At 37.8% G+C, this 23,426-nt stretch overlaps 1 protein-coding gene across 4 annotated transcripts in view; it reads right to left on the reverse strand.

Moving 5' to 3' along the window:
- JAKMIP1 (janus kinase and microtubule interacting protein 1) overlaps nucleotides 1–23,403 on the reverse strand; it is a 149,470-nt gene extending 126,067 nt beyond the window's left edge. For 3 of the 4 annotated variants that reach the window (XM_027457410.3, XM_072037789.1, XM_072037790.1), the window contains exon 1: nucleotides 23,265–23,403. The gene's annotated coding sequence lies outside the window, so the exon portion shown is untranslated. Of the gene's footprint in view, nucleotides 1–18,556; nucleotides 18,692–23,264 lie in introns of those variants that run through there. The other variant, XM_027457408.3, reaches the window with a different exon arrangement.
- Between the last annotated feature and the right edge of the window lie 23 nt (nucleotides 23,404–23,426).

Consider the following 23,426-nt stretch of genomic DNA (forward strand, 5'->3'; position numbering starts at 1 on the left):
GTTGCATTTCTTATAACCTCCATTTGGATGGTTTTCTTTTAGCTTTACGACAGTTAGCCTGAGCCAAGCCAATATCAAGCCTCATTTTTTGCTGCAGTTGAGAACCATCACTAATTGATGTCATTTAAAAAACTGTCTTTTTAAATATCTTTAACATGAAACACTTCACTGTAAACGATGCATTGATGAATGAGTTAAGAATACTTGATTGAGAAGCTGCCATTCAATTTCTCACTATTCACTATTACTCATGCTGTTTTGTTTTAACCATGTCTCTGCTGCTCCAGTTGCCCAGTGCATTAAGATCATCCAAAGGTGAAAGAACAGCTTAGGTCATCAGTATTCCAAGCATTCAAGTTCCTGTCACTTCAGGTACGTTCAGAGAAGGAAAAGCAAGCATTTCCAACTCTATCCAGATGCTGCTACTGTGAAGAAAGAAAAAAAGACACAGCTTCTAAGTTTCAAGGTTATTCTGAATATGTGAGTTGGTAGCACACTGAACTGCTGGGAACTGCACCTGGTGTTAATGGTGATGTTATTGCAACATTTTTAGTTAATGATTTGGGGCTAGATCTGCAGAGGGATTTGGCAGCTACAGCACTACAAAATGCACAGCTCTGGTGCTAATCACTTGAGAGAAGCAGAATATCCAGCCTTCTGCTAAACCCTTCCACTATTTCTGTAGTGCATGGGAAAGTTTACTTTCCCCTCTCTGTACAATCCTCAGTAGAAAACAGACAACAAGATGCATTTCTGACACTGAGATTTCCTAAGATGGCATCTCCACAGAACACTGCTCTAACCCCTGTTTTGTAGTTCAATTTTTCTTGCCAGTTTCTTCAAAGATGAAGCAAGGGTCGATTTTATCTTTAGGATGCAATTGGAAGACTGTGCTGTAGCAGCCCTTCACACAAACATAATGATTGCAGTCCTTGCCCTGAACACAAGTGATTCATTATTCTCCGCTGAGTGCCCCAAACATTTGTCTAGAGAGCTATGTCCTTCCCTAAGGACCAATAAATCTTTAATTATTTTATATGAAGTGACCTAGTTTCAATGGGGAACTAGCATCCTGTAATATTTTGTATTAGGATTGCTGCTGATTTGAACAAAAAGAATTCTGCAAGAACAGAGGAAGCACTCTTCCTCTGATAATATTTCTGAGCAAAAATTCCAGTAAATACATTCTTTAAGGCCCCCAGTTTACCAGTGTATTTTAGCACAGCACATCTACTGACTTAGTCCACTATTGGGAAACAGGTTAGGTTAAACACAGGTAAATAGTGACCAGTTCAGCCATGGAAAAACATGGAATAACTCGGAAATATGTAAAACCTGAGCTACAGATACACAGGAAACTTGCTTTTAGAAACAGAATGGAAGATACCAAGCAGACATTTTGAGAATTGCACCTTTAGTTTCAGATAATTCAAACAGAGGAAGGGGATACAAGAGATGACTGCTAAGGCAGGTACTTGAAGGAAATACCATCATGAGAAAAGTTTCTATCCATTGATATTTGAGGTACTCCCTCAATGGGCATGCAGAGAGAGTTATCATTCTCTCCCTGCAACATGCTTCAATTAAGACACAATTTTATGAACATTTCAAACTGGTGTAAACCTTAAAAAATATATATATGTCATTGCCTTGAGTCAGCACAACTGTTGTAATCATTTAAAAAAAAAAAAAAGAGAGAGAGAGAGAGAAAACCAATCCCAGATAATAGCCAGTCATTTGCTGTTCTCAATATCTTTAGCCTTTAACACTTCCTCTGAGCCAATTTCTCTCATAATCTGTAAAACGCTGGAGCCAACACAGAGAGGTTGGCAGAGGAAAAGGCAGCTAGGTGTGGAAGAACTGGAACACCTCCTTCAGTTGAGGTGTTGGCTTCAAAAATATTTCTGAGACTATGGTTTAACTGTATCTCAAACCCACTTCCAGCTTTTTCATCCACTTTTGTCTACTGAACATCTAATGAGATTTTAATGGCCTACAACCCACTTGATTTTTTTTAACTTAAAAACACATGGTAGAATAGACGTGATCATTTTTTCCAACTATTAATATATAAAATAAGCATACTAATCTGATTAGTATGAAATTATACATAGCTGTGAAAAAGGAAGAGAAATTCAACAAGCTGTACTTTACAACTCATTGCAAACAGACCCAAAAACTTTTAACCCCATTATTTTGTTGTTGGTTTTGTTTTGTTTTGCTTTGTTTTGAATTTAGAGTTCCTGCCTAAAATATAATGGTATTTGATATTCATCTTTTTTCTTTCTTTTTTTTTTTTTTTTTTAAGTATCACAGACTCACAGAATATCCCAAGCTGGAAGGAACCCACAAGGATCATCAAGTCCAACTCTTGGCTCTAAGCAGGAAGAAATTAAGACCATTTAACCCATACCGTGTTCCAAAGCACTAGTAACAATCCGCATACACTTCCCTTTATATTTGCAGTAAATGGGTACATTTGTAAAATAATGGATCTCTAAACCACCTAAATTGGTACAGACATTTTTAAGCATTCCCACTGCTATCAGACTTCAAGCCCTGTATTAGAAATGTTGCAGAGATTTCTAGAACTGGCAGAGATTAAAAAAAGAGGAATAATCTACTTTACTTGAGCACTGGACAGTATTCTGTACAGTGTTGGATTTCCCAATATCTGCAAGACCTTTACAGAATAATGGAAGAGACAACCAAAGGGATATTTGAAAAAGATGTGATATGGTATGATATGATATAAGAAAGACAGAAAATGTCAGGCGTTGAGTCTAAGTGAGATAGGCCTGGGACAAGTTGCGTCTCAGAAATAGCCCTTTAAGAAATTAAACTCAGTTGATATAATATCCTTCTGTAGAGATAAACTAAAGAAGATCCTAATCAGAACATTACTGTGAGATGGTTTCTTTCTCTGTGAGCACTGAGCAAACGGGAAGCTGTCACTTGATAAGACAGGGCAGGAAGCGGAAGCTAGCAGTTGAATATGAGACACTCAATGGAATTTATGAGCAAAGTTTTAGTACTCTGGAGGAAGGAGAAATTGTTTTAATGAATAAAACAAACCTGCCTTATAATAGCACAAGTAAAGTTTCTTGTGAATCAGGGTTTTTGTAGGCCTCCCTCTTGCTAGGAATCAAGAAGAAAAAATGCCAGCCCTCTGTGAAACAAAGGAGCATTATAAAATAAGGCAATAGTTGTTCCTAAAAAGTGGATATTTATCATCTCACTGGGAAGTTTAATATGTTTTTTAATCAAATAAATTTTAATAAATAATATTCTCCTTAAAATAGAACCATTCAAAGTTAAATGACTATTACCAAAGTCTCTTCATTTCACTTATTCTGCCTTAAGCATTTTCATAAGCAAGCAACATTTATCGCAAGAAAGCTGAGATGTCAAATGCAAACTACCAGGTAGCACAAACCCCTTGGTCTTCACAATTAAGCTAGTATTTCATAGTGAAAGAACAGCTTAGTAAACAAAAAGCAAAACCAAATTATACAACAGTACCTGGTCTCCTGGTATTAAAATGGAGAGATCTGCTATAGCCTCAATCAAATTAGTGATCAAGTAACCATGATTGTCGCTGTGTTCATTAAAGTGGATCTAACTCACTGTCATTTATATGACATATACAAAGGAAACTTTTTTGACTCATTGGATATGACTCCTTCCTTATGTAAAAGGTGAAATCAGTCTTTTCTTTGTGCTCAACCAATCTTTAGGCCTCTTTTCTTACTCTCTTAAAACAAGCAAACAAACAAACAAAAATATGTTTACTATTATAATATGGCCTGGTCTTTCCCTTTCCACACTATAGTTGCATTTTAATTTCTATCACTTATTCCTGTAGTGACATGACTCCAACAAGTACCAGTCTGGGGAACCATTATAACCAGGATTTACAGAGTGCTCCAAAGTGCTACCTGAAAAGTGAAGAATCACGTACTGCTGTGAACAACAACACTGGTTCAGGTAGGTCCAACTCCATCTCACATTGTATCCCTAATATGGTCTGGTATAGTGTGATCTGTGATCTGGGAGCATTCATGAAGTACCTTGTTTGCTGCAAAACACATTGCAAAATGACCTGGGTTTTACCTGAACATTTTGACTTTTCCTACTTAGAAAGACTTATGTACTTGTCAAGATCATTAAAAAAAAATCTGGACACATTGACTATATATACATGATATGCATAGTGAGCAAGCCAAGACTTCTAAGAATGTGGAAATTACTGCCCATGAACAGCAAATCTGATGTCCTTACTAAGCACCTAGGGCATGCAAAAGCACTTCATTACAGTACATCTGCACATTCTTCTGCCTGGGAAATTCCAGGCAGAAGTACAGGTGCCCTGTCACTGTTGGTTTTCTAAACCACTCTTACAGCTCCTCTCCACATTTCTTAACTTAAATATCACATTTGTGACTTTGCATTCCCATTACTAAGGCATGCATCAAATTTCTGGCAAATCTTGCGCTGCAAATTACTTAAAACATAAATCAGATGAAGAGACTTCTGATAGAAGTTATTTTTACAGTAACACCTGCAAAATACCTTGTTAGCAAAAAAAAGAAGGTGAAATCCTTACAGACTATTGAAGGCAATTTGTGTTCACTCACACACCCCTGAAATCAAAATGTGTGTGAATATACGTGTTGTTACAGTTCCTCGGGTACTTATTTCTAGAACATCTATCAAAGCATTAGATATATACCCAAATACACTGAGGAGAGCATAGACAACTGTGTGAGTTGAAAATCAAACAATTTCAAAGCTAACCTGGACAAAGTAAAGGGATAATGGCAATAACTACTGTTATTATTTGGAATTTCAGAAACGCTCAGAGAGCCTGGCTGAAAATTGGACTGCTAGTATAAACATGCTAGTTTTCATCCCTAGGTGAAGACAAGGTATTAGAATACAATAAGAGTCTTGTCCAGGTGAAAAACAATTAAAAAACCCTCTATCCTTACATCACCTAAGCTGGTACAGATAAAAAGCTGAAGGATAGACAGACTGAAACTAGCAAAGCCCCATCTTGTTAAAGCATATGTCGCCTGTCTCTGATACTTTTAACACATGCTAGAACATACTGGATGCATTATCACATTTATTGCCTTGACAACAAAGCCAGAATTAATAGTACAGGGTAGACCTTGTTCCAAAGAACTTAAATTCAAGAGGAAGCAAAGGAAGAATTACATGTATCTTCAGATACGATCTGACAAGATACTTTTTTGTTGAAACAAAGCAACCAAAAGCCAAGATTTTTTAAAATTTACTAGTTAACTGAGGAAATACGTGATTTTTCACAAGGCCTTCCCAGCTGATGCTCTCTGCCAGGCAAAATCAAAACAAGAAATTTAAGGAAAGCTATTTGAACATTTTTGTACAAATTCTGATCTTAGATACCATGTTTAGGAAAGCTCTACTGAAAACACCTTGAATGTGCTTGGTCTCAAGTACTAAATTATGTTTGCTTTATAATAAAAACAATATTCCAATTATTTTTCTTCCATGATACCTCAGCTTCCTACAACCAGAAAAATCCTGAAGTACCCTGAGAATATTTATCAGTCAAAAATTTGTCTCACATGACATAGGGCAACAATGCTATACTGCCCCAAATCAGCGTTAAACTGTTAAAAACAGCATTTTGGGGGGGGGGGGGGGGGGCAACATGCCTTGTGGAAAGGTAACAAATATTGAATAAATAGAAACATAAAAACACCAAGGGTAACTTTTCAGTTTAGCAACGCTCATAAAACAGCTAATGACTTGCTAATTCAACAGCCAAGCTAATAATGAGATGTTAAATAAGATTTATAATACATCGATTACTAATTGATTTTCTAGAAAGAAGCAATCTTACTTTTGGCTTTTAATTATTTCACTTAAATTTTGGGAATTGAGCTTTTTACATTTCTAATGCATGACCTAAGAACACTTTTAGTTTTGTCTTTAGAAGATTGTCATAAAAACAATGAGGTGTTACTAATAGAAATACTCCAGTGAGAATCATTTTTGTTCCATATATACAAGATAGGATTTCCACAGCTACTAGGCTTTAAAGAAAAAAATAAAACTTAGGGTCAATAAATAATCTTTGCTCCATTACTAAAGTGAAGAGTGTGAAGTTAATTATCTTTATGTCCTCATTACCTTGTTAAACAGATCCTCTGTTTAGGATGAAACAACATAAAAACAGCAGCAAACTTACTCTGTACAATGAATTAGGAAAGGGACTGAGATTTGCAACTACTCACAGTTTTATGTTTTGTTTAAACAAAATTTTACTAATATCACTTGAACTTGGTAGACATGGTATGAGTTTATCAGATTTGTGTAATCTTATCTGAGAAAAAAAATGCAACCATGCGTTATGACCAGACAATTATCCTCTTCACACCTTCAGGTAAGGCTTGCAATCATGCCAAGCCCTGCTTCTCTCTAGACATGGATATATGAGAATGACTTCATACCTGAAACTGAAGAAAACTTGGCATCTGGTGAGTTCACAGACAAAAAGCAATGCTACACTGAAAAATGCAACTCAACGAGTATAACAGACAGACGTTGAAAATTTTGGTACTGTCAAAAGCAGTGCTGCTTACCCATCATCTAATTGATACTGATGCCTTTAGAATGAAACCTTGCAATGCCAACTCCAGGCTTTGTAAGGCCAGAAAGTTTAACCAAAGCACTGGGAAAGACCCTTTCAATTTATCTGCCTACTGTGTAAAATTACTATTGGACTACAGGTCCATGCAAACATACACACTACCAACTGTATAAAAATTATGTCATCTCTGACCACATGTGAGGTCCTATAGAAAAACTGATAAACAAACCTGTTTAAAATTTGCTGCAATCTCTGCATCTGTTCCCTCTGTGAGTATGTGTTTTTGCTCTGGTTTGCTTCAAACATTTGAATGGAAACCTGAAGGTGATGCTTAACGTCACTAGAAAATGGTGCTTATAAATAACAATAGAAGTATTTAAGTATTTATATAGTAGCATAATATAAAATAACGTCCAGTATCTTACTAAGGAATACTGCTTCTACAAGTCCATGATGGTTCATAATTTTATTGGAAATTTAACGATTCACAAAAAATAACCCAATGGGAAGCCATACATTCCTTTAATATATAAATATCCTATAAAATCATTTATATTACTTTCTTTTTGATTGTGATATATTGCAAAATCATATTTTGTAACTGGTAGATTTTTTAGCTAGCAGTATCTGTACTTTTGCAGCAGTGCTTCAAGATTATAGCCCTAAAACAGAAAAAGGAAGACTATTTCTTTACATAACTTCATTAAAGGGAAAATAGATTCATGAAATATATGCAGCCTATATTTCAAGTTTATTCTGATATGACTAGATAATTAATATTTGCATTTAAAACAAACAAACAAAAACCCCACCACCACAAGACCCTAAATAACAGCAGAAAACTCACAATAAATTCCATGAAAGATTCATCAGTGAATCTCATTTCTGGTTTTATTTATTTGTTTATTTATTCATGATACTGAAAAAGGTGAACAAATCAGACTACTACTGACAGTCAAAACTGAATGACTTTATGGTAGCCACATATTAGATTAAACTACAGAACTATATTTAACCTGACCAGACAGGGTCCCATTTATGTAATCCTGCTTTAGAAGCTTCTAATGAGTTACTGCAGCCTAACCCAGATATGCCTGCCAGCTACTTCACTGTTGGTTTGGTTTCTTTTGTTGTTTTCTTTTTCAGTGTACACAATAATGAGAGTACAATTTAATTGCAAAAATTGATGCACAACACATAGAACACTCTTGTTTAATGTGTTGGTCATCAGTATAACCAGTAACCTAACAAATATACTTCTGCCTACTTTAACTCAGAAAGTATATTTTTGTTTGTATTAGATTTGCTATATACCCATAGTCACCAAGTTACTACGAGACTCATGCGACAGGGGAATAAGTTGTCACTGGAATTAGGTAAGTAAAGAAATTAGTGAATTCCTTGGCAGTAGAGTGTTCATGGTGAGAGCTGATGCCTACGTTTACAAGTTAATGGAACGCATGCAGAAATCAGTGAAAGGGAGTTATTATCACAGTGGCCTCTTTAAGAAAATGTACCACAAATAAAATTCTTCCATCTTAGAAACATCTCCGTGTTTTGGTGAGGGCATCCGCTGAGGACCACGCCACCCCACCGCAGTCCTGCGTTCAGCCACCTGCTGCGCAGACACATATGGCTCTCAGGGATCAGCGGGGGCTGAGCGGGGTGAGTGGCGGTCACTCAGTAACATCTGCCAGCTGATCGGAAGGGGCATTAATGATATTCTAAAAGGAGGTTGGTTCACTCCTTCTTGCTGAAAGACAGCTGTGGTGACAAAAGGTGTACAGAGAAAATAAGATTGTAGATGTAATGGTGCAGGGAAAAGGATGGAGCTTTTCAGAACATGTTATTTGACCTAAGTCATCCACAGGAAACATCTTACAAAATAAGCTGTATGTACTGTCTGGAATCAAACACAGCATGAAATATAAAACAGTGACATAAGAAAGAAGGTTAAGAATGGTAAAAGTTACAAACAGAAGAAAAAAATAAGTTTTCAATGTTATGATTTGTCGTTACATCACTTCAGTAGCTGTTGTTTTGAGATTTGGCTGTATTTAAAGGGTTGCTAGTTTGAAGATGACCTCGATAAATGATCATAATGCAAACATGATATATGCATAAAAGTATCTTGGATTTGCAGTACTTCTAGTTGTTTTTCTTTCCTTTGCCTACTGATACTGTATATACAGGAGAAGCACTAAAAATTCAGTTCAGTGAGCTATAGTTTCATTTCACCACATTTTCTGCCAGGGGCCAGGATGCCATTCTCTGTTGCTGTATCAGGTCAACAGATTTCCAGATTCAGAGAACAGTGGCTATACTGGGGATGAAGATACAGCATTCCAAAAGCTAAACAAGATAAATAGACCATAAACATAGTATCTTGGCTTCAAATGGTAATTATTTCTCTACAAAGCTGAAGCCATAGTCCAGTGGAAACTTCATTCATTAATTTAGCTCTTCACAAAGGAAACAATGAGTTGCCTCAAAGAAAAACTGTTAACATTTATTTTACTCAAGTATTTAATAAAAAAAAAAAAAAAAAGTGACAAAAAAGTCTACTATTTAGCAAAAGAATACAAGAATTAAATCTTATGGGGGAAAAAAAAAAAAAAAAAAAAAAAAAGCAAGATTGATGATGACTGGCAAACCAAACCCTAAGCTTGTTTGACTATTACATACAAACAAATCAGAGATTTTATTCTGTGAAGGAAATGAAACAGAATGTGAATTCCATTATCTTTTCCATCATGTGGTGAACCTACCAATTAAGGCAGACTTTCTGCACCATGTGAATGCAATACAAACACATCTCATTACAATCTACCTGGTAGTCAAACTATATGAAGACTTTTTTGTTGCTAAGATTTTTCTTGTCTTAAACTACCATCTGAAACATAGAAAACTGCCCTTGGGAAAGTCATACTCAGTCATTAGAATCAATTGCACAAGAAGGGCCAGGTTCTGAACCATCCTGAAAGACCCATTCACGTAGGGCTTTGTGTGTATCGTATATTGCACAGTGAGCTAAAACATACAGGAGAAAAGTCTAACTATCACGTCTGATAAATATCTTCTTTGATATACTCAAAGAGAGAATTTCAGCCTTCTTTCCAAGCCAAAAAAAGTGAATCTATATCTCTGAGAATGAAAACACTTCAACCACTTCAATCTTTAGATAATAAATTTATAACATACTGAAAATTTAGAAGGGTCATCACTCTTGTTCAAAAAGAAGAAAGCATAGAGACATAAGTGAAGTCTGATGATAACTAAAAAGCAAAATCAGAAATTAGAAAAAACAGTAACTTGCTATTTACAAGGAAGAAAAAGAATGGTAACTTTTCGTATTGTAAGGGCAATTCAGAAAAGCACTGCACATTCTCTGTAAATGTAAAGTCATCCAACAGCACGTGATCTTCAAATAGAAAGCTGATTTGGAATGCATAAAGGTAAATCCCATGTTTAGCAGCAACAAAACTTATGTAAAATTATTTTTTTGGCACAACACAGGTAGAACGATATTAACATTTATGATTAAAATTGCATAATATCGAAACATACTATGAATATTAATAAGGATAAATTGCAAGAATACACATACAGATTATCTGTGCAGAAAAATATATATTCTATCCTAAAGAGACAGGCCATCTCAAATGAAAAGAAGGAATTATATAAAAAAGAATCATAGAAGGAAACAGATATTGGAAAAAGGTTGAAATTCAAGTTACACTTAGGTTTAGGTGCTTCATGAAAAAAAAAGGAGGAAGAAAACTTCAATAACAGAGAACTTGTACTATGGAGGAGGAGTTACTAAAGCAACTGAGTTTAAAATATGCAGATTATCCTATGGAGATAGGACATATCTAAATATAAATTCTATTTATCAAAAACAGAATCAGTTTTTGCAGCATCAGACAAAAATGCTAAGCTAAGAGCTCCAAATTGCATTCAGATTGACATTATGAACATGGCGTTTTCCTGCTGGCCCAGTGTCTCATGTAGAAGGATGAGGAAAAAAAATGTCTCTTTGCCATGTGGTTATACAGAAGGATAACTGAACAACATCAGTTTTTAAAACTGTGCTTTCTGTATATCAGGAACAGTATGACAGTTTTGTCTCCTTGACATACTTCCACAGAGACTATTCTAAACACAGAAGGAACAGATCAAACTCCTCTGACAATAAAAGATGAAATAAATTTATGTACAGAGACTATTATTCCCCATACACGTATTCACGAACAGAAGCAGTCAAATTCTGATCCAGCTTGCACATTGTCTCTTTGTTAGCTGAGATTTATGCATTAATTCTGTAACACATTGCATGGCTTCACTACAGGTATACACATGGCAAAAGCATACAAGCATAAAAGTCTGGCCACATCTTGCAGGTTAAGGCCACTATACAACCAGACATTATTAGAAATTCTTTCAAAATTTTTTCTCCATAAAAAATACAAATAAAATAAAAAATAAAAATAAATAAAAATAAATAAAAATAAATAAAAATAAAAATAAAAATAAATTCTTCTTCGAATACAAATGCCACAGCACTTGCCAGTCTACTCCACCATTACAAAACCAAAAAAGTGCAAAATTTAATCAAATAGGTTAAGTTATGAATCGTTGAATTTGAATTTGGTTTGAGACTGTAAATTGCTAAAAAAAGAAAACAGTTTTAATCTGACCGTCCCATTGAGACTAATATTTCTCACTACACTGCAAGTTTATTTAGTCTGTTTATTAGCACAATACTACTAACAGCCTTCAGAAAATAAATCTCAGATCTAGAGCTGGCTTTGAACCTAAGCTTGCCATAGTTACAGGTTAAAGCTGTGCTTTAGCATCTGCATAGGTACTATACAATCCAACCTGAAGCCTAGGCAGCGTGCTGACAGTCATCAGTGCCACTCTGGAGCTATATAATTCCATATTTCCTGCAACTCTTTCCCCATGTTCTTCTTGGGCTTCAAAAGCTCTTTGTTAGTTCATGTGGAATTACATAGCATTTAAGTCTTCAGCCACGTGGTTGGCACCATTTCTCCAAAAACCTGCTTGTGCAAGTCAAACAACCCTAGATACCAGAATGCAAGCTGACCAGAGAATCACAGTATATATTTGTTTAGTGTGATCTATATGCTTTGGTATGGCTGGAATATGCCTTCAAAATCTCCAATGAAAACTCCATAATGAACAGGATGAAGTCACTGTATAGGGAAATTAAACTACAGCGTGTTTGGTCCTGTACAACTGGCCATAATTTTTCAGATTCAAAGAGGGTGGAAATGGCACCAGAAGAGACCTTTCTGGCAAGAAGAGATGAGCAACAAACCACAGCTCCTGCAGTCTGCAGCATGAGTGGGTGTATTGAGGGTTACTGCAGGGCATATTCCAAAGGGAAGCAGTTTTGCTGTCAATGAGCCATTACATCCAAGTCCAGCATACTGAAAACATTTACCTGAAAAAGGGGGGAAAAAATAAATCAGGAACTGCTTGACAGTTCTCCAAAGGCTTGTCCAGGAATTTCAACACATAGATTACAAGCTGTCCCTCTGCTCTTGACATTTTGTTTAATCAGCAGACAGTAAAATTTTATGTGCTACCCTGTCCATAGACAGCAGATTCCAGCATATTAGAGGTCTCTAAGTTGATAGCAGGTTAAATCCCATATGGAAAAGAAACCTGCAGTTTGCTCTCAAGGCAAACACAATCAGGTAGCCTACTACCCTCCTCTTACTCCATTTAAGCTGAAATGTTTATCGGCACTTTAAAAGTGGCTTGTACAAAGGAATAAAATTAGATTTATTTTTTTTTTTTCTGGAGTGGTATATGTGCTATTTGTGCAGCACATTACAGGAAGGACAGCAAGAGTCCTGATCACATTCCAGTGGTGCTGACGTGCAGCAGCCAACAGCTTCAGCCAGCCAAATGCACATGGAACACAACATTTCCACCAAACATCTCAGGGCCAAGCTTTCAGAAGCCACAGCAAAAATGAACAAGAAAGTTCCTGCAATCTGAAGAAAGGCAATCTGATATGTTATCTGAAGGAAGTTAAATCCTATTTGCCCAAAACAGATAAGGAAGATATCAGCACCCAACACACAACATCTGAGTATTTCCACACTGATGCTCATGAAGAAGACTCTGTGGTTAACGGACACCTGCAAACATATCAGCATTATTCTTTGCTGCTATTGTGCTGCATGCAACATATAAGCTATAGGTATAAATGTTTCTGATGGAGATCAGTCTTAAAGCTGCTTTTGTAATTGGTACAGCGACCAGGAACACCACCTGCGGAACTGATTGCAGCTTTGCACCAAAACCTGGCTTTCCAGTACTGAACTGGAGGCTCACAGACCTGGAATGAACTCACATGTCAACAGTTACTGGCTTCTCTATTGCCTTAGTCATCTCACTGGCATACTGTACTGCAAGGGTGAGGAAAGCTACAAGAATACTGTAACTACTGTAAGAATTCTTCTGCTTCAAGTGCACAGCCATTTCTTGGCAGCCAAAATCTACTACGTGGTGTGATGTAGTGAGTATACATACACTGCCTGCCCTTCACCCAAAGTGTCAGCATATCTGTCAAGACTCTACAGCAATCCTCAATACAGCAAAATCACACAGCCAGTAGCTGTTCTGCCAGGTCAACAACGAAGGTTCCCTCTGTGACCTGTCAACACTTTGGAGATTCAGAAACTAAAGGAGAATTTCTTGTACATCTCTGGTGCCTTCTACACATACCACGCACCTTCTGGGAAACTGCACCCAGCCATACCGGTCTGACGCCAAATGGAAGAGACTCAAGGAGAAAAGACTCAAGCAGAGAGTACGGGCAAGTAGAAGTAGAATACATTGATGGATTAAGAGACTGGCTCCAGAGATAAACAGAAGATGAGTTTACCTAGAAAACACTGATAAATGCATTCTAGAGTGATTCAAAATAGGCTCAGCTCTTGAACTCACTGCAAGCTGATAACAGAACTAAGCACAACTAGTGAAGTCCTAGTGACGGAAGCATGCATCACGTGAAACTTCGTGACATGGATGTTCACAGGCAGGTTTAATGAGTGACAACTACAGTACAACTGCTTTGAATAAATTAATTCACATTCTAATTCACTAACTTACTGAATTCATTTTATATCAGGAAGAAGGTCTGTGTATGTCTTCAATCACTAAAGTTTTGGACCATGACCCTGAGGTCACATTTGTCTGTTAAAGTCTTAAGAACATACACAAGCACCCGCTTACAGCCCTACTTTTCAGGGCAGGATTCATCAGTCAGAAATACTTGGGGCATGAGCCACAATAAAAGCTCTAAAAATCCCGCTTCTAGACATTACTGTAGGTTGAAAAAAGATATATATATAGATGTACTCAAACCCCCCAAAACTGTATCAGCTCTTCCAGTGTACAAAGGATAAGGCTGTTGGTCATAATCCCAACCATAGAATCACAGAATGGTTTGGGTTGGAAGGGACCTTAAAGACTTCTTAGATCCAATCCCCTGCCATGGGCAGGGACAGTTCCCACTAGATCAGGTTGCCCAAAGCCTTACCCAACCTGGCCTTGAACACCTCCAGGGATGAAGCATTCACAGCTTCTCTGGGCAGCCTGTGCCAGTGCCTCACCACCCTGAGTAAAGAATTTCTTTTGAATAACTAATCTAAACCTATCCTGTTAATTTAAAACCATTACCCTTGTCCTATCACTCCACTCCTTAACAAAGAGTTCCTCCCCATCTTTCCTGTAGCCCCCTTCAGGTACTGGAAGGCTGCTGTAAGGCCTCCCCGGAGCTTTCTCTTCTCCAGGCTGAACAACCCCAACTGCCTCAGCCTGTCTTTGCAGGAGAGGTGCTCCAGCCCCTTGATCATCTTTGTGGCCCTCCTCTGGACTCATTCTAACAGGTCCATGTCCTTCTTGTGCTGGGGGCCCAGAACTGAATTCAGGGCTCCAGGTGGGGTCTCACAAGAGCAAAACAGAGGGGGACAATCCCCTCCCTCCCCTGCTGGCCATGCTGCTTTTGATGAAGCCCAGGATGCAGTTGCCCTTCTGGGCAGCAAGTGCACATTGCTGCCTCATATCGAGTGTAGCTACTACAGCCAACCTCTCTGCCCAAAGAATTTGTCATTTACATCCAGTGTAAATTCAAATACATGTACATGCAATGAAGTTGATGGACATATGTATGATAGACCCATGTTACACATGCTGAAATCAAAATTAAGGCAGTCAGTACCAAGAGGGTACTTATTTTCCTTTTTAAAAAGCCACAACCATTAAAAGAGAGAACACATGAAAAGAAAAAAAAAAAAAAAGGATCACCTTTGGGGTGTCTCAGGAAATATAAATCAGGACAAAAAGAAGAGTGGTTTGTTTAACTCAAGAACTCTCAGAATTATATATTTCCCATTTTACAGTTCCATTACTGAAGAGATCTTAGCCTTAAATTAACTATACCCTTCCAATATAAAAAAAATAATTAAAAAAATACAACAGAAAACAGAATGGCATGGCTTAAACTGTGCAGAACATCCATTCCTTTATCATGAAAAAGAGCACAGCAAAATAAGAACATGTAGCAGTTTGCCATCAACAAAGCTGCTTACATAGACACCCACTCTTTCCTATTTTCTTTTGTAGCATGTTCTTTTAACTCACTCATCTCCTTTTGCATCTTTCACTGACTATTCTTTGACTTACCAGCTTCTTCAGACTGTTCCCACAAGAAATCCAACTAAGGAAATAGTTATTTGGTTACAATCAGTTCAGAATAAATCATCTGTTTTAATTTTTCCTCTCCCGAAATATTCAGATGCCAATAAAAATAATTTCCTTGAGAAAGCAAGGGGTTATTTCCAGGGTATCTGAAATCTGAAATAACTGGAGCAGGATAGTTATTCTGCAGATCTAATCTTCATGCTGTGATAGATTCATTCATTTGGTCCCACCTCCCAGGAAGGAGCTGGCAATTACTGCATTCCAGTGAAGGACCGTGGATTTCTTCCAGCACCCTGACTCCATATGCCATTTACAGCTGCTTGTGGCAGCCAAACCAGTAATGCATTTTAGCATGAGATGCAAATGAGCTAGATATACTGCAAGTTTGCTCCTTCATACCTAGTATATTAGTTGTTTTCTCTTTCTGAAGATGAGAATTATCTTTCTTGATAATAATGAAATTTCAGGCTCTGCTTTACTGAAATACAATAGGGTTTTGATTTACAGATGCAGATCTGTAAAAAATATGTCTTTAAGAAATGTATGGCAGTTATTACCTACAGTGATATTGGGACACCTCCCTCTTTTTAAAGATTCATTTGCTTTGTGTGACCAATCTGAAACTATCTCCTAAATTAGAAATCATAGATAACTAGAATACTATGTTACTTTTGTGCTCCTCCAAGAATTAGCCTCAATATATACATTAAGTAAACTAAGCACTATAATTAGAGCTTAAACAGTTTTTAAATCAAACATATCCTCAGTACATCCCCTCTTAAAGTCTAATCTGGCATTATTATGAAGTTCTTTTATAGCACTAGAATGTGGGAACCATCTATTTCATCCAGTTTGTCAGATACACTGTCTCCAAACACATATTTATTTGTATGTTAATTCACAAAGTATTTTCTTAGTGCATGTGTATACACACACAAATTCTCTGTGTTCACCACTGATACTCTTAGAACGCACTGCTTTGTTACCCAATAGCTAGACTGCTAGTAGTTAGTTAACTAGACAGAGTAAACCTAACTCAGCCATACCTAACCACAGCTAGGGTCACAGTTCCCCATTGTTGTGCAGAAACAGCCAGAGAGAAATAGTCTAGAAGTCATCTAGGAAAGGCTAAGGTGGGAATGTGGGAAAAATCAAAACAAAAAAATATCAAAGTCTTAGAGGGTTTTTCACACAGTTGACACACACGCAAAAAAAAAAAAAAAAAAAAAAAAGTTATTAATATAAAGCCATGTTAGTAAAATTAGCATACAGCTGAGTGCAGGAAAGCTTGGTATTTTACTGCAAGGCACAGTAATAGCCCTGACTTCTTGGTTGGTAAGATGCAGTCTAAAGATAAATGGTAACACATGATGGTAAGCCAATAAAAACAAGGAAACAAAAATGAACCTGAATACATTAATGGGACATAATGAGGTATCAGGAAAAAAAAAAAATGGCCCCAGAATTTTCACTTTTCAAGGTTACTCTTTACACAGAATGCAATAGTGAAACTGCTTTAATAATAATAACTAGGAAAAAAAAAAAAAAAAAAAAACACTTATCTAACCATCCCATTCAGGTGTACACATCTTGAGTTCTGGGGCAGAAGCATTGTCTTTGAGACTTCAATTCCTCTTACAAATGCAGTTTGAGTAACAAATTTGTCCAACAAATTCAAAAATTAGTCATAGGGCAGTCAGAGGCAGCAGAAGCATTTAAGTCTAATTTCCATCAGAAGCCAGTCTATGGCAAATATAATTAAAGTTTTTAGTAAGAGTTTGCCATTTTACTAAGTGACTCTGAATTGCCAGAATGAGCATTAAGTGCTGGCGGCACAGCAACCCATCCTCCTTCCCCATGTTATGTGGTAGTGGCCAAAGCCTTGTGCAAAAGCTAATAGTGTGATTATCTGCTAGGATTATGCAGAACAGAGAAGCTGAAGTCTGCCTTTGTGAGAATTAAGTCCATCATCCTATTGGTCAATGGAATTATTTTATTTTACCATGGTGCAGATAGATTTTCACTCTGATCTTTTTTAAAGTGAGTGAATATCAAAGGACATCAGCTTCAGAATCTGGCATAGAACGCACTTACAAGTCATTCTTTTTGGTTTAAGAATGAAAAGTCCAGGAAAGGAAATGATGTATTCTTCTTTAAGAAGTAAGCTCCACTGAATTAACAAGATGATAATTATAATACAGTCTGTATCTAACTAGTTTGGTAATGAATGACTAGGATGGGTTCTGTTCTGTGGGAAATGTAAAAATGTGACTCTAAGCACATCAACAGAAGGTAGAAAGATTGTGCAAGTGATGTTTTACACCCCTATAAATAAAACAGCTGTACTCACAGGGTTTCACCCCACACTTCTAAGCAGTTTAGAGAAGCAACACATCCCAAAACACTCTCCCCATCCTGACAGGGACCACAGTGACTTTGTGTCCAGATAGGGCATAAAGAACTGAACGAAGTACTTAAATCATCACAGAAGTGCCCGCAGCTTAGACACTCAAACAGAGATGGCACCTATATCTCACAAAATACAACCTCCTCCCCAGAAATGTGCCCTGATTAGGTTCAGAGTAGTAGTGCATTGCCCCCAAGTATTTACAAAAGTGTCGAAGAAGCTTGTTCAGATAATTAGTAGTCTACAAGAAGGCTTGTACTTTTGTCTGGCAGGTAAAATCCAAGTTAGCGAGAAGAAATGCAAAATATTTGACAAGATTTAGCAGCACAAGTGGGAGTGTTATGGTGCAGTAAATAGTTATCAGATGCTGGTTACTGGACTAGACAGAAAACAGAAAAACAAGATGAAATCTCAGCCCCATAACCAATGAAAATACGGAAAGTCTTATTAAAGATAAGATGGACAGATAAGATGTTTCTCATTCTGATCATAAAAGAAGAGAAATAAAGCAATTGTGGAAGAAGTCAAGGAAGATTGCTCTGCAGTGGCTCACTTTTATTCTTACCATATAATAATAATTATTATACTTCAGTTTCAATTACACTAACATGCCACTTGGCTCACTTTAATCCTAGTGTTATCTATTTGGTTTAAGATAAACTTGAACACACTATATTTAAGAGGAAAAAATAAGCACCTACGTAGTGAAGTCAAAGCAAACAGATAAGCAGTCAATGCCCAAAATGAAGGCTGACAACCATGCTTACCTTAACTGAAGGTACACCATTTACTGAAGTTATTGCCAAGGCGCCTTGCATTTCTTCTGCAGCACATGCTTAACATCAGTGCTAAATCAAAAGTGAAACTGTGAAAAAACAGCAGTGGGGCAGTAACGACACTTCCGTAATGAATGAAAAGATGACAGCTATCACAAAAATGACTAAAACTGTTCCATACAAATGTCTTGTCAAAGACAACTGAAATGGAGGACAACTTTCAGCTATCCTAGAGGATGAAGGTTAAGTCAAAATGAAACTAAGAAACATGAAAAACATACTTTCTGATACAGTTCCAATCTTCCTTACTTTCTAGTGTGCTAGAGAACAGACAAAGTACTGTTAGGGTGGACTGAAAATTAGAAGAAAACAGCACAAAACCTCAAAGAATAATGACAAGAGTTACAAGAGACATCTTGATCCTCCTATGGTTATGGCTGTGTTCAGTAGGGATTTAGTGATATGGTTTAGTAAGGAACAAGAAAGCATCACATGAACAAATACATACTGAGATGATAGCAGAAATAGCATCCCTCTTAATTTATACTGATTACACAATGCCAGCTCACAGTCTAAATATATGTATTTTTAAAAAATCTACAAGAAACAAAGTAATATTTACATCAAAGGTCTTGTCATCATCAAAGTAATATGATGTTCATCAACCATCTTCCATTAATATCAAAGCAAAAAAAAGAAAAAAAAAAGGCACAATGAACTAATGGAAACTGCTTTTCAAGGAAAACAGCCAATATAAAAAAGCCTATTCACTATTTCTAAACATATTGTTTTTGCTTATCTTTCAGACTTTCACCTCTAGAAACTTGTGTAAGGTAATTAGATTTTTCACCAAGTGATTAGCAAAGGAGTAAAATAACTGTGTATATATATGTTTTTATATAATGTATTTAAGACACACCTGCCATAAAACCAGAGGATAAAAAGACATATTCAAAATGGCCAGTCACTCTGCATCTTGCTCTTTATATTGACATAAAATTTCCCATTGTGAACAGTTAACAAGATACTTTGTGCCTCCAAATTTTTGTGCCTAACAGACATCAAAACCAAAACAGGAAACGCAACCTTTCACATTGTTTCTCATTACATCAAGCACCTTTTCCACTCCTCATCTAATTTATAACAACAGCTGTAGGTGGGAGATTCCCAGATACATTTGGCTCTTTGTTTGCATTTATGCGTTTGTTTGAAAGTACATATGGTAAAGAAAGAATGAATCAAATTCAAGAAAAACTGTGGAAAGATGCCAAGTCTTTGAGCCTGGTGTTGGGTTGAGGGAAAATGGGGGAGAACTCATCTATCACAGCACATTGAATTAGTTTCTTTTAAGCTGCCATTCCTATGAGATGAATGGAGAGAAGAGATGGAATATTGCAAGTACGGAATCAACCAACTTAAAGCTTTGAAGATCTCAAAGAACAGCTCACTGAAGCATTCCATATGAGAAAACATGTTCTAAGCTTTACCACAAGAATAAATAAATAAATAAATAAATAAATAGAGTTTAAAAATGAATTTAAACTACTACAGTTCCATTTTGCACTATTTATTATGAATCTGTATCATTTTTATTGGAATACTGAAGGTGACCTATCACTGAAGTTATTGCTAGTAACACTTTATATTTTTTAAAAAGTCTTAGCAAAAGTTAAAAAGAAATTGGTTACAAAGTTCACATACATGAGGAAGCCTTCCCAAGGTGGGAAGAAAAATAAACACTTTTTTAGACCATGAATTGTCCAGGATATTTTATTATAACATCTGATAACTTATAAAACAATGCCTATGAAATTGGTTTTCCTGAATAATGCAGAATAACATTGCAATAAGTACCATAAATCAGCAGCTGTTCTAAATATGCAATTTTTTTATTTTTAAATTAAAAACAAAGACTTGGAATGTCTTTCTGTGTTTCAGTGCACAAAGCTGCAATTAAGGCTGCATATTGTCTCTTCGAAATGAAGCAGAATAGAGGTAATGAAAGTTGAGAGAAAAAAATGAATCAGGAGGATTACAGATGAGAACACGAGGAAGAATGTAATGGTTTTTGTTTCCTGGATGGCAGAGCAATTGTAGTCCAAAGTTAATATATGAATAGATAAATTGAGACTGATCGGTAGCCCCGCAGTAATCAGTGGTACACGTCCATATATCCTCTTGGAAGGTGGCAGCATGCAGCCTTGCTTCTTGACAGATGCAATCCAACCACGCCGACTGCATTGTGTGCTGTTCCTGACACATATTTATACCACCTAACCTTACACTGTCCAGAAATGTGGCCCATTTATTACCTCAACATATCTGCTAGTTCTATATCCCCTATTTTTCTATCATATTCTAATCAAAATATTCAACAGAAAGAAAAAAAAAAAACTATACATGAAAATAACTATTAACATCTATATGCTGAGAAATAATATTAAAAAGCAGAAACTAACAGCACAGCTGGGATAAACTGCAAGAAAGATGGTGCTGGAGGGAAACTGGAATGGACGTTAGCAGAGACACAAAAATACTAATGAAAACAAATAGGGACTTGAATGAGATGGACCTCTAAGAGAAAAACATGATGATAAATCTTGGGTCTATCACTGTGTAGTGGAGATTAACTTTTTAACAAAGCACATCTCTACCAATTCAAGCCTCATTTTTAGCTCTGGTTCAAACCATGGCCTCTTAAGGATATTTCCAACTCTTACGTTCCCATAACAACTGTCTAAGACGCTAAAGGAACATACATTTAAGTGAAGAATGAACATCATTCAGAGCATTTCAAAAAAAAAAAAAAAAAAGAAGGGGAAAAATGCTTTATGTGCATGCAGAAGAACTTAAAGATGATCTCTACAAATCTCTACACCAATGAATTCCTACAGTACTTGTACCTCAGTGTCTCAGGCTGAACAGGCTGAAGCCCCAGGGGGTGGCCTCCTTCTCAAACCTGTGGGGCACCACTCCAAACACCTGCTCTCTCCATCCATAAGCAGAACCACCTCTTCTAGCAGGGCCTACATCCTTGGCCCTCCTGTTTAAAACTCCAGCGTATGAATTGACTTCACATTAACATCTTCAAAACCTCCACCCATCCAAAACAAGGACCCAAACCCCAGAAAGACGTCACTCTCTCTCGGGTGCAAGAAATAAAGTCATCCCAATGGATTGAGAAATATAAACAACAGGGAACAGAAATTGACAGCAAATTTATAAACCCTAGAGAATACAAAAGCTCCTCTATTACAGTAACTAATTTTAGCATTATTAGTAGTAAGCATGCATATTTTCAATGCAGAACAAAAGCACCATCTCAAACAATAATTAAGCAGAATTTAAAACTCTTCATAAAACCTTCCTGCCTAAATGCACCATGAATTAGTGTCTCTTACAATTGGAAAACATTTATTTTAAGCAGGCTTTAGAAAACCCACACAAAGCGTATTCACCCCTAGCTATATAAAACCTGAAACGGGAACAGGCATCTCACAGAGATAAAACACGTAAGACCCTAATAAGCATTACAGAATCCCATTCCTGCATAAATGCATACGCGCATCATGCTTACTGTCAGTGAAACCAACCAAGGAAGAAAAGACATTGCTGTGTATACATGATAGGTCCTAAGTATATGGCAGGGATCTTAGGGAGCAAAAGGAATCTGGAAATGAAAGGGGGCTCATTTTCTTCTTCCTTATGAAATTTGCTATGATTTCTTTCCAATAATTCTGTGAACTCAATAAATAAATAAATAAATAAATAAATAAATAAAATGTGTTTAGATTAACATCATTCCTTAGAATTTGTTGTTTATTTATAGGCAGCACGGTACATTTAAGGCATTAGTCAGGCTAGTACTATATGACTTCTGATCTGTAAAAACCTAACAAAAATTGTTCCTAATTGCCTGTTAAAGCTGAGCCTGCTCCATCCTCTCTTTAAATAGAGATCCGGCAGATCTGCAGTGACCCACGGGCCTACCGGCTGCCTTAAGGGCTGAGATGAGGAACTTTCCCCCAAACCTCAGCTATTCCCCATGACAAACCAGTCCTAATGGAGAGCTGACAAACCAAAATCACCCTATATCTCAATATTCCCCTCATCCAGCCCCCCCGGAGCGATCCACTCTGTGGTGTTGCCATAGAAAATGGCAAGGAAGCCTCCAATTAGAGAAGAGGTCACACTTAAGCAGGGATATTATGTAAATAACAGCCTGCCAGCACCCCTCACGGAAAAAAATCAAATCAAATAAAGGCCTCATCTTGCGAGTCTTCCGAGGGCAGGCCTGGGATTTGCTCCCGGGATCCCCAGGGAGCAGGGCTGGGCCCCAGGTAGGGCGTGCAGGAGGGCGGCGGGGCGCCGGGCATCGCTGTGCGCCCCCTCCCCCCGGCTCGGGGGGACACGGAGGGACACGGGGACGACCCCTCGGTGGGGGTCCAGGGCGGTTCTTGGGTTCTCCCTTCCCGCAGCAGCCGCGCCCCGGCTCGCCGCCCCGGGACAGGCGGCGCCCAGCCCCGCCGAGGACCGGCTGCCCTGCCCGGTTCAGCGGCACCGAAGGGCGAGCGGAGACCGGGCACGGCCTCGCCCAGCCGCGGGCTGGCACTTTTATCCCCCCGCACGGTCAAAGTCTCCGAGCACGGCAGCATCCTGCCTGCCTCCCCCGCTCATCCCTCCCGCCGCCGCTACTCACCCACGCCGCAGCCGGCAACGGCGGCAGCGCCCCGCCGGCTCCCCGAGCCCCCTTGTCCCCTCTTCGCCCCCTCAGGGACCCTCCTGGACCCGCAGCGCTGCGGGCGGAGCCGCCGGAGCGAGCGGCGGCTGCACCTCGGATGCCGGCTCCGGTCCCCACCCC

The sequence above is a fragment of the Anas platyrhynchos genome, chromosome 4 (assembly GCF_047663525.1).
Source record: "Anas platyrhynchos isolate ZD024472 breed Pekin duck chromosome 4, IASCAAS_PekinDuck_T2T, whole genome shotgun sequence".
NCBI classification, from domain to species: Eukaryota; Metazoa; Chordata; class Aves; order Anseriformes; family Anatidae; genus Anas; species Anas platyrhynchos.